General features: G+C 54.0%; 1 pseudogene; it reads right to left on the bottom strand.

Moving 5' to 3' along the window:
* LOC119093814 (glycogen phosphorylase-like) overlaps nt 1–14,568 on the bottom strand; it is a 36,982-nt pseudogene continuing 22,414 nt past the window's right edge.

Below are 14,568 nucleotides of genomic sequence, written 5' to 3'. Positions count from 1 at the left end.
CATTTTTAGCCTTTTATTATAAGTCGTTAGTTCTAGTGAGATGCTGAAACCTGGAGCATTTTCAACACGGCGGACAGCACAAAGCCAGTACCATACACAACTCAAAGACCAATATATTCAGAATCCCATTAATATAACCTTCCCATGTCCTGCGAACGACAAATTTGAGCCCTCGGACCTGCCATAAAACAAATAAAATACTACGCTGATATGCAAACGGATTTATGAGAACCACCTAAAACATCGCAGGCACTAATACCACTCCAAAATTTGCAAAACGTTAAGCTCTATGTCCAAGAGGCAGCTTTAACTGCATTTTGTTGGCAGTGTCAAAAAGGAAGCCTCAACAAGATTGACCTGAGCTTTATCGCGCTACGTGCTATGCATGGCACATATCAAACAAATGTCACAAAAGGCAGAAATTGAAGGCAACAAACTATTTGCTCATGATAATCGGCTACTCGGGGCTCAACGCTGACGGGATACATAAATCAGATTTTCTCTTCCTCACACTACGCGCGCAGCACGTACAGCCCCCTCGCACCACCTGACGGTCGAAAACGAACTAGATCTTCTGCGACCTGGCCCCAGATGGCTCGGCTATTCGCGGGGCTCGTGAGGCGCCGGCAGCTTCTCCCAGCTGGGCTCCACGCCCCAGATCTCGCGCGCGTACTCGGCGATTGTACGGTCACTGGAGAACTTGCCGGACGAAGCGATGTTCATGATGGCCTTCTTCGCCCACGCGTCCTGGTTCTGGAAGTCCACACAGTCGTCAGTAAAAGCAGCTCCAAACGGCTGCTGTAAGATTACCTTCCCATGTATTGGGTGTCACACCCCCTTCCCGTCCTCAAACGCGTTATCATGGGCCCTCGCAACGCCACGCCTGTCCAGAGCGAACCGCAGCCGCCGGGCTTCAGCTGGCTCGAGCATCAGTCCCGGCGGGAGTCCTGCACGAGGGGCCGCACACACACACACGCACGCGCACGCACGCACGCACGCACGCACGCACGCACGCACGCACGCACGCACGCACGCACGCACGCACGCACGCACGCACACACACACACACACACACACACACACACACACACACACACACACACACACACACACACACACACACACACACCGGAGAGAGGTCACTTCACGGGGAGAGACAACTGCACCATCACCAGTCAACGCTCTAATGCATTACACAGGCCTGAAATAGCCAATGGCAACCAAAACCGAAATGTGCGGCATATGTCGATACCAAACATCAGGAGCTGGCCAAATCACCACATCAATATTTGACAGCACATCACCCAAAGCCTGTGTTTGCTTCAAGCCAGGCCTGGACGAAATGATGTCTCAACTGTGGCAGCTCTGAGCAACGTTCACTTTTAGCAAGACCTAAATCTGCGAGCTCTGCGGTGTCCGACAGAACCCCGACTTGAACTGACCATGTACAGCTTGCCGACTTCGTCCTGGCAGCGGATGTACGACTCGTAGTCGGCGAACAGCAGGAAACGGTCGTGGTTCATCAGCATGTCCACCACGTCCTTGAACTGGTTGAGGTCGTGCGGCGAGAAGAAGCCACTACTGATCATGTCAATGCACTTGCGCAGCTCGGGCAGCTTGTTGTAGTACTCGTGGGCGTTGTAGCCGCGCGCCTTCAGAGCCTCCACCTCTTCGACGTCCATGCCTGCCCAGGCAGAGCAGGCACTTCACGATCAACCCACCCATGACACATGACACATGACACATGACACATCACCCATGGCATGGTGGCAGTGAAGGGCTCAGCAGAACTTCCAACGACGTGGCAAAAGGTCACACAAAATCACGCCTTGTTGATAAGTACATTTTTCGATATTTCGTCTGGCTTGGCAATCTAACTGCTTCATTCTAGCGAGCTATCCCTTTAGAGCCTCACGGTAGTCTCACCGAAGATGAAGATGTTCTCGGGTCCCATCTCCTCGCGCATCTCGATGTTGGCGCCGTCCAGGGTGCCGACGGTGAGCGCGCCGTTCAGCATGAACTTCATGTTGCCGGTGCCGGACGCCTCGGTGCCGGCCGTGGAGATCTGCTCGCTCAGGTCGGCCGCCGGGATGATGCGCTCCGCCAGCGTCACCCGGTAGTTCTCCAGATAGATGACCTGTCCGCAGAGCGCTCGTACATCAGACGGACGCGTGCCCCCGCCGACCGCTCAGCGCCAGCCTTCTGATGCTCGCTGAAGCGTGATGTGCCCTGCTCTTACGGACAAGTGCCACATTCTATGTGGGATCTGCGTCAAAGCCATGCATTAGACGCCTAAAGGCGTCATTTAGGCGCCTCTTCTGCGCGCCTAAAAGCAATCGATCCCGAGTTTACCGGCCTTAGCACAGCTGAAATAGCTAATTTGAGACGAGCCCTACTGTGTTGACAACCCGCTCGAGACTAAACGTATGAAAACAGTCAACGGCGCACATCTACGCAAGTCTCTCTCTCTCTCTCTCTCTCTCTCTCTCTCTCTCTCTCTCTCTCTCTCTCCCGCTCTCCCGCTCTCCCGCTCTCCCTCTCTCTCTCTCTCTCTCTCTCTCTCTCTCTCTCTCTCTCTCTCTCTCTCTCTCTCTCTCTCTCTCTCTCTCTCTCTCTCTCTCTCTCCCCACACAGCGCGCCGGGCCGTGCCGGCCGGCCGGTCGTTACCTTCAGTCTGTCGCCGACCACGGGGTCGTTGTTGACGATGTTGCCGACGGCGATGATCAGGCGGATGATCTGCTTGGCCATGTGGTAGCCGGGCGCCGCTTTGCCGCCGACCATGACCGTGCGTGGCACCCACTTAGCGCCCGGGTCCTTCTTGATCCGGTTGTACATGGTGATGACGTGCAGACAGTTGAGCAGCTGGCGCTTGTACTCGTGGATCCGCTTCACCTGAGCACGGTCCAAAGGTCTGCGGTCAAGCTCGGCTAACTCGGCGATGCCTAATTTTAAGGAAGATCCGATTTCATTCAATTTTAAAGGAGATAGATTTCATTCAATTTAAAAAAAAAGATGGATTTCGGGGGCCACCCTTGAATTACCCAGGGCATACTGACGACACGCATGCCAATCGCAGGGCAAAACCACACATGCCCTGCGCTGCGACTACGCCGACAACCACTTCACTACCCAGACAACCACTTCACTTCCCGCAACGCGTATGTCCAACACGGCCCGCTCCACAAAACCGATGCCGCTGACCGCACAGACGTACCAGCCAGACGCTCCGAGTGCCACCCGCTGGCGGCTGGACGTGACGCCCCGGCCGACTGACCTGGATGTCGAACATGGACGCCGGGTTGACCTCGACCTCGTACTGTTTGGTCAGCATCTGCGCCACCCTCATCTTGTTCTCCTGCTTCACCTTCTGTACGGTGCGCAGGAAGTTGGCGTCGTCCACCAGCGGCTTCAGCTTGGTCAGCTCGTCCAGATGGGTGATCCAGTTCTCGCCGATTTTCTACGAAAGCACAGCTTTGTCTAAATCGGAGACACGTCACATCCACTGCTCCACCTACCCTGCTGAGGATATGCAACACAGATGCTCGCATCACATTTAGTGGAGCCGAGTAGTAACACTTTGATCACTGCCCAAACAGGTAACGAGGGAGCTTTTCATTTAGCAGCTAACTTGGCGACGCACTTGACCTTGCAGACGCGACAGATAACAAGTACCGACAGCGAGAAACAGCCATAGTCAAATTCGGGACACGCAGTGCACACACGCGGTGTCACAGTGGGCCCCGTACCTCGGCGATGGCGTCCGCCAGGCCGGGGTTGCAGAGAAGCAGCCAACGACGCGGTTGTAATTCCGTTCGTCTTGTTCTGGAACTTCTCCGGGGTCATCTCGAAAAAGTCCTTGAAGCTGATGCAGCACAGGTGGAAATTACTTAACAATTGGCAAAACGTACTGGCGTACCGATCCTTTCCCAGAGTGTTCATCAGCGTCCATAGAATAAGAAACCCAGAATCCCAATTGGATGTTACGACGTATTTGACTACAGAAGTTAGAAAAAAACATTCAATCCTCCCTCCAAACATTCTTCTAGACGTCCTTGGCAGCAATCCACCCGTGCCGTAAACATCTCTCTCCATCAGGCTCGGCCCAGGGCCGGCCGCCCCCGACCCGACCGCTCACATGTCGCGTTTGATGATCTCTGAGTGGATGGCGGCCACGCCGTTGACGGCGTGCGAGCCGACAATGGCCAGGTGGGCCATGTTGACGCGCTTCTCGCCGTCCTCCTCCACCAGCGACATGCGCTTCAGCCGGTCCAGGTCTCCGGGCCAGCGGTGGTTCACCTGCGGCGCACGGACGCGGCTCCAAACCGCGGCCGATCGGCCCGGCACGCCGCCGGCCTCTACACCCAGCACCCGCCGGGGTTTTGCAATGGTGACGTAGCTGCGCGGCGTTGTGTTGATGGCGAGCGCGGGCGCGGGCGCGGCGCCAGCACGTCAAGGCGCGCCGGTGACGGCATCACGCGCGAGCCAAAACAGTTCGTAAACAGGCAGAAGTGCTAACAACACCACAGCCAAGATATTCAGTCTCGTTTTAGGCCCCTTGTATCTGAACGCAGTACGTCAAAAACTGAGTTCAGGCGAGTCATGCGCAAATATCCATAAACATTTCAAACCTGAAATCTGCAGCCGGCGCTGCAGTTACCACACTCACCTCGTCCAGATGTTTCCAGTTGATGTCGTAGATGATCTGCAGGTGTCGGGGCAGCATGTTGCCCAGCATGCTGACCGGCCAGCGCTCCAGTGCCTCCGGCAGCACGGTGTGGTTGGTGTAGGCACACGTGCGGTGAACGAGGTCCCAGGCCTGCGCGCACAACACAACCTCAGTGACGCGCAGATCATCCCAGGTGCGGAGCTCCGAAACCAGCCCAAGATGGACGGACACTGATAAGGCCAACAATCTTAACTCATATAGGTGGCGAGCCAAGGTACCGTTCAGTAGCTTACACAAACTGTCCGCATTGGCCGCGGTCAATTCTTCTCACCGATGTTTCTTGTTAAATATGAACGGAATGCACGCTATTAAAACTAGGCAAACATCACGACGATGACCATTATTTCAACGTTCGGACCCTGTGACTGCTGTGCCATTTTACGCCAAGAAAAAATAACACGTGAAACAAGAGTCAATCAAGAGGCATATCATTTACCAGTCACGATTGAAGGCCCAGAAAACACATGAACGTAGCACAGCTGCAACAATTAATAAAATGCCGATGCAGTGCGAGCTACAAGCAGCGTGACTCGTTCCGATCAATGCCCGCCCCACAAAGGGGAGGTGGTGCTGACCGTGTCCCAGGGCAGCTTCTCAATGTCCATGAAGACGCGCATCAGCTCGGCGATAGCCAGCGACGGATGCGTGTCGTTCAGCTGGATGGCCACCTTGTCCGGGAACGTCTCGAAAGTCGAGCGCTTCTTGCCGTGCAGCGAGGACTTGAAGCGACGCATGATGTCCTGACGACAGCACGGGCATGACCGTTGATCATGCAGGTCAGGTACTGAGGATCCTCAGGGTACTGGAGTGTGCGAATGTTCAATACCGCATCCGAAATGCCGGCAAATTGCGTCAGAATGCGCAGAGGCGCGGTCACCATGGTAAATGAGACTGAACTGGCCAACGTCTACTGTGTTATTTACTATCATGGACTGAAGGGGTGCAGTGGCCATACCTGACCGTAATCACGTAGCATCACAAGCCGGCACTTGATATATCATTTAAAGTGTCCCTTCTCCATCTATGCTATTTTGCCATATCCTCCCTTGTGTGAAATTAGGGTCACGAAACCCACGGAGTAAAATCATCCACCACATATACTACGGTCGTCGCCGTGGTCCTTTGGGCTTACGACGCACTCCGCTGCTGAGGCTCCGTGGCGTCGCCTGCCTCTCCCCCTGGCAGGAAGGCAGGCACCGCGAGCACTCGGACCCCACACCTCTGGTTTCCCGGACGCACACATAGCACGGTGTTGCGCGCACCGCCACAGTCACGCAGCCGCCGACCGTCCGTGCGCGCTCCGTCTCGCTCTCGGCGGTCCATTACCTGCACGGAGGCGGACACCATGAAGTACTGCTGTTTCAGACGCAGCTCCTTGCCCTCGAAGAAGTTGTCGTTGGGGTAGAGCACGCGCGAGATGTTCTCCGCCAAGTTCCGGTCCAGCACCGCCTGGATGTAGTCGCCGTTGTTGACTGGAATGAGGCAGTGGTGACGTCAGACCTGTCGTGCAGACATAGCCTTGACCAAAAGCACAACGGTGCCAACGTCGTTACATGCGTCGATTTTAAATTAGATGCTTGTTGTGGAGTGACAATACATGCACTTCTCAATCTAGGCCGCATAGTTCACGAGCCCTTAAATTCTGGGGAGCGCCTTATGATCGATGGCAGGAACTGGACTAGCACGTCATTAATCACGATACACTAACAGGCAATTTGTATCCGAGTTCTCCGCCCGTTCGACAAGCATGGTCACTGGATGTGTATACCTGTCGGCTAGTCTGTACCTATACTCCGTTGTCACCGCAATCGTTTACTTTAACACTTGCTATGATCGCGGCATGACACGTTCTGACGGCATTGACCTGATCCCATGCAGACATGACCAGCCTTTGTCCATTAGGGTTAATCCACCCGCCTTACGTCATAAAGCTCAACGCACACCTGGCCCATCTATTATTAGCATAACCGATGCTGAGCCCAGGACACTTCATTTGAGTTCGCGTTGTGCCCGAAACTGCATGTCAATGACGTCCTTCACGCTTGCATATCCGACAACACCGAGGTTGGAACCACCTTAAACAGCATCTGCGACCCAGCGACCCAAAACCGGCGTGAAACCAGTCCCGGGACGCCATTCGCATTCAGCTCGGGCTTCGATGGTCAGATACGCCGCGTATCACTTATATAGCCTCGGACAGGAGGAGACTATGAACAGCCCTGCGCTGGCTGAAGAGCAACCAGTTATGCCTAACCAAGGTTACATGAAAGTTGCGCTGGAACAAAACGCCAGCTAACGACGATAAAGAACGAGCACCAACAAAGCAGCGCATATCCAAACCCAGAGGTCAGCGGATGCGGCAACGTCCTGAAGCGGAGCCGTCACCCGGTTAAAAGGACCGAACTACTCGTCTGTAACAGAAGGCACGCCAACCCGATGCCGACTGCCGGGCCCTGCACTCACAGAACTGCAGGTTGAAGCTGGACGGCGACATGGCCGACCACAAGCGCAGCGTGTTGACCACGTTGTTGGCGTACCCGGGGATCGGCGTGTCGTACGGCATGGCGAACACCACCTGCCAGGCGTCATCAAGCGTCATCAAGCGTCATCAGAGTGTCACGGCGGGTGCGCGGACGGCGCGCTGCCATCACAGAGTGGCTGACACCGCCCGCAGGAACCGCTGACTTCACAGTACGCTGCGCGGGCGTGTCTGACCCGCGCTGGCCCACCATTTGTGTCTGACCCGCGCTGGCCCACCATTCCTGGCACGGCACGGCCTGGTGCGGTGGTCGCCAAGCCGTGGCGTGCTGATGAGCCGGGGCATGGGCGCGCGATCGCTCCGGATCACATTAGGGGCATTGGTGCCGTGGCCATCGAGCCATGAGAAGGATCTATGGCATCCCATATAAGCAGCGAGGCCATTTTGCGCAGATCCTCCAGAACAGTCAAACTAATTCATTGTCAGAAAAATGTCTCATAAGATACACCCCAAGCCGGAAGCACCGAAATATGCAATCCTTTTACATTGCGCTTACGGAAGCACGCAGGCTACGCCAGAACACAGAGCGAAGCTGCCGGAGAAACACCGCACAACATATTATCCAAAATCATCGACAAAAAGACAGCGATTCCAATTTCGTCGCACTTTCGCTTGAAAACGCCTGCGCAACATCTACCTGAGAGTAAAAAACATGTTTTCTAGTTAAACAATACAGAGAATGTGTTACAAAAGCATCCTAAATTCCTGCGCTTCTTCCGCGTTGCGTCGCGATCTAGCCGTAAGCATGCAGCGCGACTCACCTGGTTGTCGACCCACTGGGTGTCGTCGACCCTCCCGAAGAAGCAGACGGGCAGCACATACTCGGGCCGGGCCGTCTCCCAGGGGTTACCGAACCGCAGCCAGTCATCCGGCTCCTCGGTCTGCACGCGCGAACAGCGTCAGTGCAGTGCACAATTCCCTCAACTTGTGGCAATAACAAGACAGCAATCATGCAACAACTGCCAAACTTTGACGGTTGAAAATTATCAACACCGGTCGGAATACAACGTCATTCCCCTGCGTAAATTTTGAAAATTGTTTGGGACACATCGGATCTCTGTGAACCGCAAATTGTCCCAGCAGCTTAAGTTGCTCGGATTCGGGAGGTAATACAATTGCGTGCCATGAACTCTTTTGACCTGACACAGGTAACCTCCGTCAACACGGCACGTCCCGAACAGCATGCCCCCAAAAGGTGTGTGGCGCATTGGAACAAACATAAAGACAAAGTGGAACGGAGATGAGTAACAGTCATGATGGCTTGCCGACAGAGGCGGTAGCAAAACATCAAAACAGAAAGCAGCATGATGCGAGGGCGAAAATAACGACCATGGAATGGAAGATAAAGAAGAGGTCAGCTGATACAATCGAAGGAAATGTGGCATACTTTGAGTCGGCACCGGGGCAGGGGTTCAAAATATACACAGCGCACCTGGCCGCCATCCTTGATCTTCTGCGCGAAGATGCCGTACTCGTAGCGAATGCCGTAGCCGTAGGCAGCGAGGCCGATGGTGGCCATGGAGTCGAGGAAGCAGGCGGCCAGGCGGCCCAGACCGCCGTTCCCCAGGCCGGCGTCCTCCTCGAGGTCCTGCAGCTCCTCGATGTCCAGACCCACCTGGCGCCCGGACAGAGAGCGGTGACAGCCGAGCGCCACGCCTCCCGACTGGCGCCATTCCCAGCTGAACTGTGATCTGGACCTCTGGACTGGGCCCCTGGACTGAACTATCACCCCGGCCCCTGGACTGAGCCGTGGCCCGGGCACCTGAACTGAACTATATCCCGGGATCCTGAACTGAACTGTGGTCCCGAACCCCTGGACCGAACTCTGGCCCGGGCCCCTGGGCTGACACGCCCGGCCCAGCCCGGGCCCGCTGCTCTGGCCAATGATCCGCCTCTGGACATTATCCGTCCCTGAGTCACCAGCCGTGCAAAGGCGAGGTCAGCGTCACAGCCGACAAAGGCTGTGGCACTAACCTCGATATATGACACAGCAGCGTGTTAAAACGACACAAGATAGCGCAAGCCGATCAACAACAATACGGTTAGTGGCCAACAGGCATCTCATTTGAAAATTGCTCGGAACGCGGCGAGCTTCTTGAAGGAGACCGATGACTTCACGAAGAAAATGTGTGTGTGTGTGTGTCGGTGAACCTGCCCACGTGCTACCCCCCACGAAGGGAAAATTTGACGTAAACGGTTACACCACGGGAACCAACTCAACAACGCCATACTCCGGATATGGCCGGATCAGGCCATATTTAGTCCGATTAAGACGTTTTCCTGTGTGGAAGCTGCAACATAGATACTTGACAAATTCTGCTTCTAGTTTAGCTGGAATGCAGGGTCCGCCGAACATACAGTCTATATGCATATTCATCACGCCGAACATACAGTCATATTCATCAAGTGAGATGTCATGCTACAATGGTCAAATAATCTGGAGCTGTAATAAATAATAATCAGTTCATATAAAGAGGTCGACGGTAACCCCAAACTACTTCACAAATATCGAAAACTTCTGCGGAAGCACCGAGTACATTGGGGAGGTACTGACTACATTAATGCTTCCACATGCCTGTAGCTTCAAAGACGGCTTTGCAACACATGCTACTCATGACGTCACTCCAAAATTTCCGCGTCAGCCATGGCGAAGCTTCAAAGTCCTCCGCATCCGACAGGGCTCCTCACGTCCGCAGTATACGGCCGACTTGGAATCAAATATGCGCCCGTCGGCAGTCGTGCTCCGGTCAGCGACGGTCTGTGCCCGGTGACCTGGCCACGCCGCGGCCGTCCCGCCATCGGCGGGGCGGGGCGGGCCGCGGTGGCCGGGCGCCGGCCCGCTCGCCGCCGCGAGAGTCACACGGCCGTCGGAGAAAGCGGCGGCCGCCGGCGGCGGGGTCGACCGGCCTACCTGGTACAGCGCCTCGTCGCAGGCGCTCTGGATGCCCAGGTTGATCATGGTGTTCTGCAGGGTGCGCCCCATGTAGTACTCCAGAGACAAATAGTAGACGCGCTGCAACAGCAAGGACAGTTGACCATTGAGGCACAGTTAAATATGCACGGTTCGCCACGGCGTTTGCGTCTGTCTGCAATGTAGACAATTGCAGCTTAAAACACACAATACCTCGGACGCACAGAGCGCAACACGTACCACCCATGCGTGGTAAAAGCAGTGACGTGTTACGGTGACGACGAGAGGGGGCGGGACTAAGCGGACACACAATGACCGCGACTCATACGGGATAGTACGCACATACTGCACAGCGCGCACCTAAGTGAAGTCATGTCATCATCCTGCCAGCTGAAGTCATTCCAAGACCACAGTATTTAAAAAATCAAAGCAATACTCTAACATGACGTCCCGCAGCACAATGCATGCCGCGACCTGTCAGTGGAACGTCATACCACGCTGGATGGACACTGCATTGCACATATTCACCGTAATATCTTCTATAGCTAGTTCTGCCTTTGCGTCCAACGGAGCAAGACCGTGCCGATGCACGCAGAGTCCAGTGACAAGGACGCACCCCGGAGCACATCCTTTTACATTCCTATGGTTACAGCACGCAAAGGTACTCTCACTACTGTTTCACCATGATTGCTAAGGCGTCCCATGCGCGCACCAAGTTGTACAGCGCGCGACCAATGCCCGTCTGGTGCAGCCGTCCAGACGCTACCAGCCGCTGGTGAAATATTGCCCTAAGGCAGTCGGGCAATGACAATAAACTATTGCAGCAGCAGCCTGACGTTCGTGGAAGGCGCTGGATTCAGTCCACTGCACTGCGCCGGATCGCCACGGGAGCCACCGCGGCTTCTTGACCGCTCACAGAAGGGAGCGGGGCGCAGCTTTCGCCCTTCACGCCATATACGACAGGCGAGGTGCCCACACGCACCCGCCGTCGAGGACGCAGGGTGTGGGAACAGTGCCCACACGGCGGTCCAGTGCGAGCTACGGCAGCCGCTGGCTCGTCGCGGACATTCTCCCCGTCTCCCGCCTGTGTGCCGACTGTACATGCCGCGTACACACACATACCCGAATTGATGGGACAGGACACAGACACTCCCGCGGTCCGCACATACACGAGTGTACACTGACGTCACCTTGCTCTTCAGGGAATGCAGACGCCATGTGTGATATTTGCACTGCCTAATGTTGTGTGTGTATGGACGACAACCTACGGCGACGTCAAAATAGTTTTTACGCTCGAGTGGCTGGCCTAATTTCGAGCCCGTCTGCGGAATGGAACAACGCCCGACGATAATTCGGGACTTAATCAGCCCATGAAAAGCCCGTGTCTCCGGGGAGATACTCTCCGGAGGCCGCTCCGCCTGCAGCCGCGCCTCGCTCCTGCACCAGCCAGGTCAATGGGTTCTACTTCGCAGACAAACAGCGCCCGGAGGTGGCCGGCGCCATTTCCGACGCCTGAACGGGCGCGTGAGACCGTCCAATCGACCACCCGATGTCGGACGAACCGCCGTTCCCAGCCATTTGAAAGCTCTGCTGAGCACTGTGGATATTTTCGATACGGCGGCGAGACACGTGGACCACCAGAGGCAATATCCAGCCAACGATGGGGAAATACTATAAGCCTTTCTTCCGTTCAATGTGCCATCCAGAAGATAAGCAAAACCAACAGGCGGGTTTCCCGTTCGAAAAAAGTATGGCTGCAATGGGGATAACAAGCCGGGCAAAAAGTCGGGCAATAAAATCCGGGCAAAATATGATATTCATTGTATCCGTTCACATGGAAGCGGTGCGGTGAACTTATGGGTATCAGGGTTTCTGGACAGTCACGGATCTTCACGGTAGTAATGGATACTCATGGACTTCCATAGGTGTGCCAGACTCATCAGTATACCCTGACAAATATGGCAGCCGCTAACTTGGGCTTCGCTCACAACGTTATGTCCCAAATTTTGTTTCATTGTTTACACATGAGACCTCATCAACAGCATCCCATTTCATCACGTTTATCGAAAACGCCATCCATTATTTCATTCTAACGGGCAAATCAGCACCACGGATCAAGACAGTTTTTATTGAGGCACGGTGTCAGCTCAGGCGTCGCCAAGTCCGTCTGAACCACGCAATGGCGAATCTCCACGACATGTTTGAAGGAATTGTACGGTTTTCCTTCCTGACATGAAACCGAGTGTTATCTATTCATTCCAGCTGCACACATGTCAAGATACTGTTAGAGCTACGCCACGGGTCAAACGTCGGAACGTAGGTAGTCTTCAAAACCTGCTGAAGAAATTAATTATTAATGAAAGTTATAGTCCAATCCTTTGGTCAGAGCCGGACGATCCTGCCGTAAATTCAAGAGCAAAATACGCACTCTACATACCTAACGGTATAATATTGTAACAGCATATCCTGACAACACGATGGTAACGTGATTTTTTACACGTGATATGTTATAATTAACTATACGCGCCGACATATATCAGATGAACAACCTGGTGACAGCTATCAGATGAACAGCCTGGCGCCAGCTGGCCGGAGAAAGTGGGCGGTATCATCGTCGTGTCACAGCCTCTGCGATTTTCGAAAGGTAGCGTCATGGGCACACGTTTGACGGGCGATAACTTATGTCTATATCATCGAAAGCGATGAAACTTATGTATCGGTGAACTATCCAAGGTGCAGGTAAAATTTTGGTATTTCCAAATTATCCGGTTTTTATTACTGACGACAGTGGAACTGACAGTGGAACTGATTGGTTCCACCGCAGAGATCGGAGGTAAATGGGCTTTCACAGAAAGATTGAACAAAAACATGAATAAAAGGCTGCTCACGAGTTCGCCGAACAGCCAATTAACATACAACCGGTCGTCAGGATCTGTTTGTCCAGAGAACGCTCGACGTTGCCTTGAGCCGATGTCGCATTCACGCAGCGAATGATTATGATATCAAGCTATACGGTTATGCATTGAATTATTCACTGGTTTCAAAAAGGTTCTGCCATCCGATGTTCTGGAACAAGCGGTTTAGCACTGTGTGCGTCATGGTGACCTTGCGATTTGTACGAGTAGAGATACAGCAGCAACTAGGAGGCGACTATGCCCAATTCTGAAATACATTCCGCACGACACAACTCGATCCTGGCATTAAGTTCAACAGAAGCACAGAGTAATGCTGGGCTTACAATAATAATGACTGGGGCTTCATGTCCCACTCATTGCCAGAGTTATTCCGAGACAGGATGGTTGCATTAGTTTGCATGTGGGATACGGCAGTGGTGCGAAGGGAGCACGAACACAGTGTCGCCCGGTCCGGAGCCGAGCGTGTCTGTCACTACATCCCCGTCGTCGCCTTGAAGGCTAGACTCAACTGCAAGCCAATTATTACGTGACCAGTTGGTTGCATTGTGCTCATCGTATAGCAATGGATGTTGCTGGAGCAAATTAGAAAAATATGCATCCACTTCACGTTTAAAAGGGAGTGTTCCACATTTGTATGGGATTCTGAATTGAAATAGCGATCATGCAAATCATTCGGTGCAGTTCAAAGCCCTGCCCTTCTCAACACCTAAACTTCTCTAGTTTCTGAGCTGCATGCCCGTAAAATGTGAATCCTTTTCATGCCGTCTATTTCAAGGTCACCCAGGCATCCATGGCGCCAAAATAACGTCATTCCAATTCTGCCGTTCCATTGGTTAATCGGCGATCAAGACCAAGCCAAATATAAATGTCGGGTCGTTTAGATCTGGCGTTCATGAGCACAATTTCCAGATATAACGGCCGTGAATAAAAATTATGCGTGAAAACTTCGGTTTCAATTAACATAAAAAACTGTGGAACCGTTTGCACATCCTGAATTATAATAAATCTAAACGTCGGAAGACTCGTCTAATTCACTCGGGTATTTGACAAAAAAAAAGAAGAAAAAAAGAGGAAACAGCAACATTTGTGAAGCCGCGTTTGTGTGCAGAAATGTGATGTTCATTTCTAATCTGGTCTCGCTAGCACGACACGGACTGACTGCTGCATACCGCCGTCAGTCCTGCCCCCACGCCGTCCGGCGCGCGCGCCGCTCCCTTACAGCAGCCGCGGCAGACGGTTTACTGTCCGGACGGTGGCGGCGGCCGCCTGGTAACAGTGGCGGGGCCGGGGCCGTCCCGACCCGGCGCGGCACGCGACAGCCGGCCACGACCGGGACACGTGGCCCGCCATGACCGGGCCAGCCGCCCTTCACAGGCGCGCACACACACGCACGTAATCGCACAAAAAGCCGGATCCGGCTGCAGCTGAAGTTTAAGCTAGACTAGAAGAACCCAGAGCGGCTTAGGCGTAGGTCCAA

The sequence above is a fragment of the Pollicipes pollicipes genome, unplaced genomic scaffold (assembly GCF_011947565.3).
Source record: "Pollicipes pollicipes isolate AB1234 unplaced genomic scaffold, Ppol_2.1 Scaffold_4002;HRSCAF=4701_pilon_pilon_pilon, whole genome shotgun sequence".
NCBI lineage: Eukaryota > Metazoa > Arthropoda > Thecostraca > Pollicipedomorpha > Pollicipedidae > Pollicipes > Pollicipes pollicipes.
The sequence above is the reverse complement of the archived record's forward strand: the minus strand, read 5'-3'. Positions and strand labels throughout refer to the sequence as shown.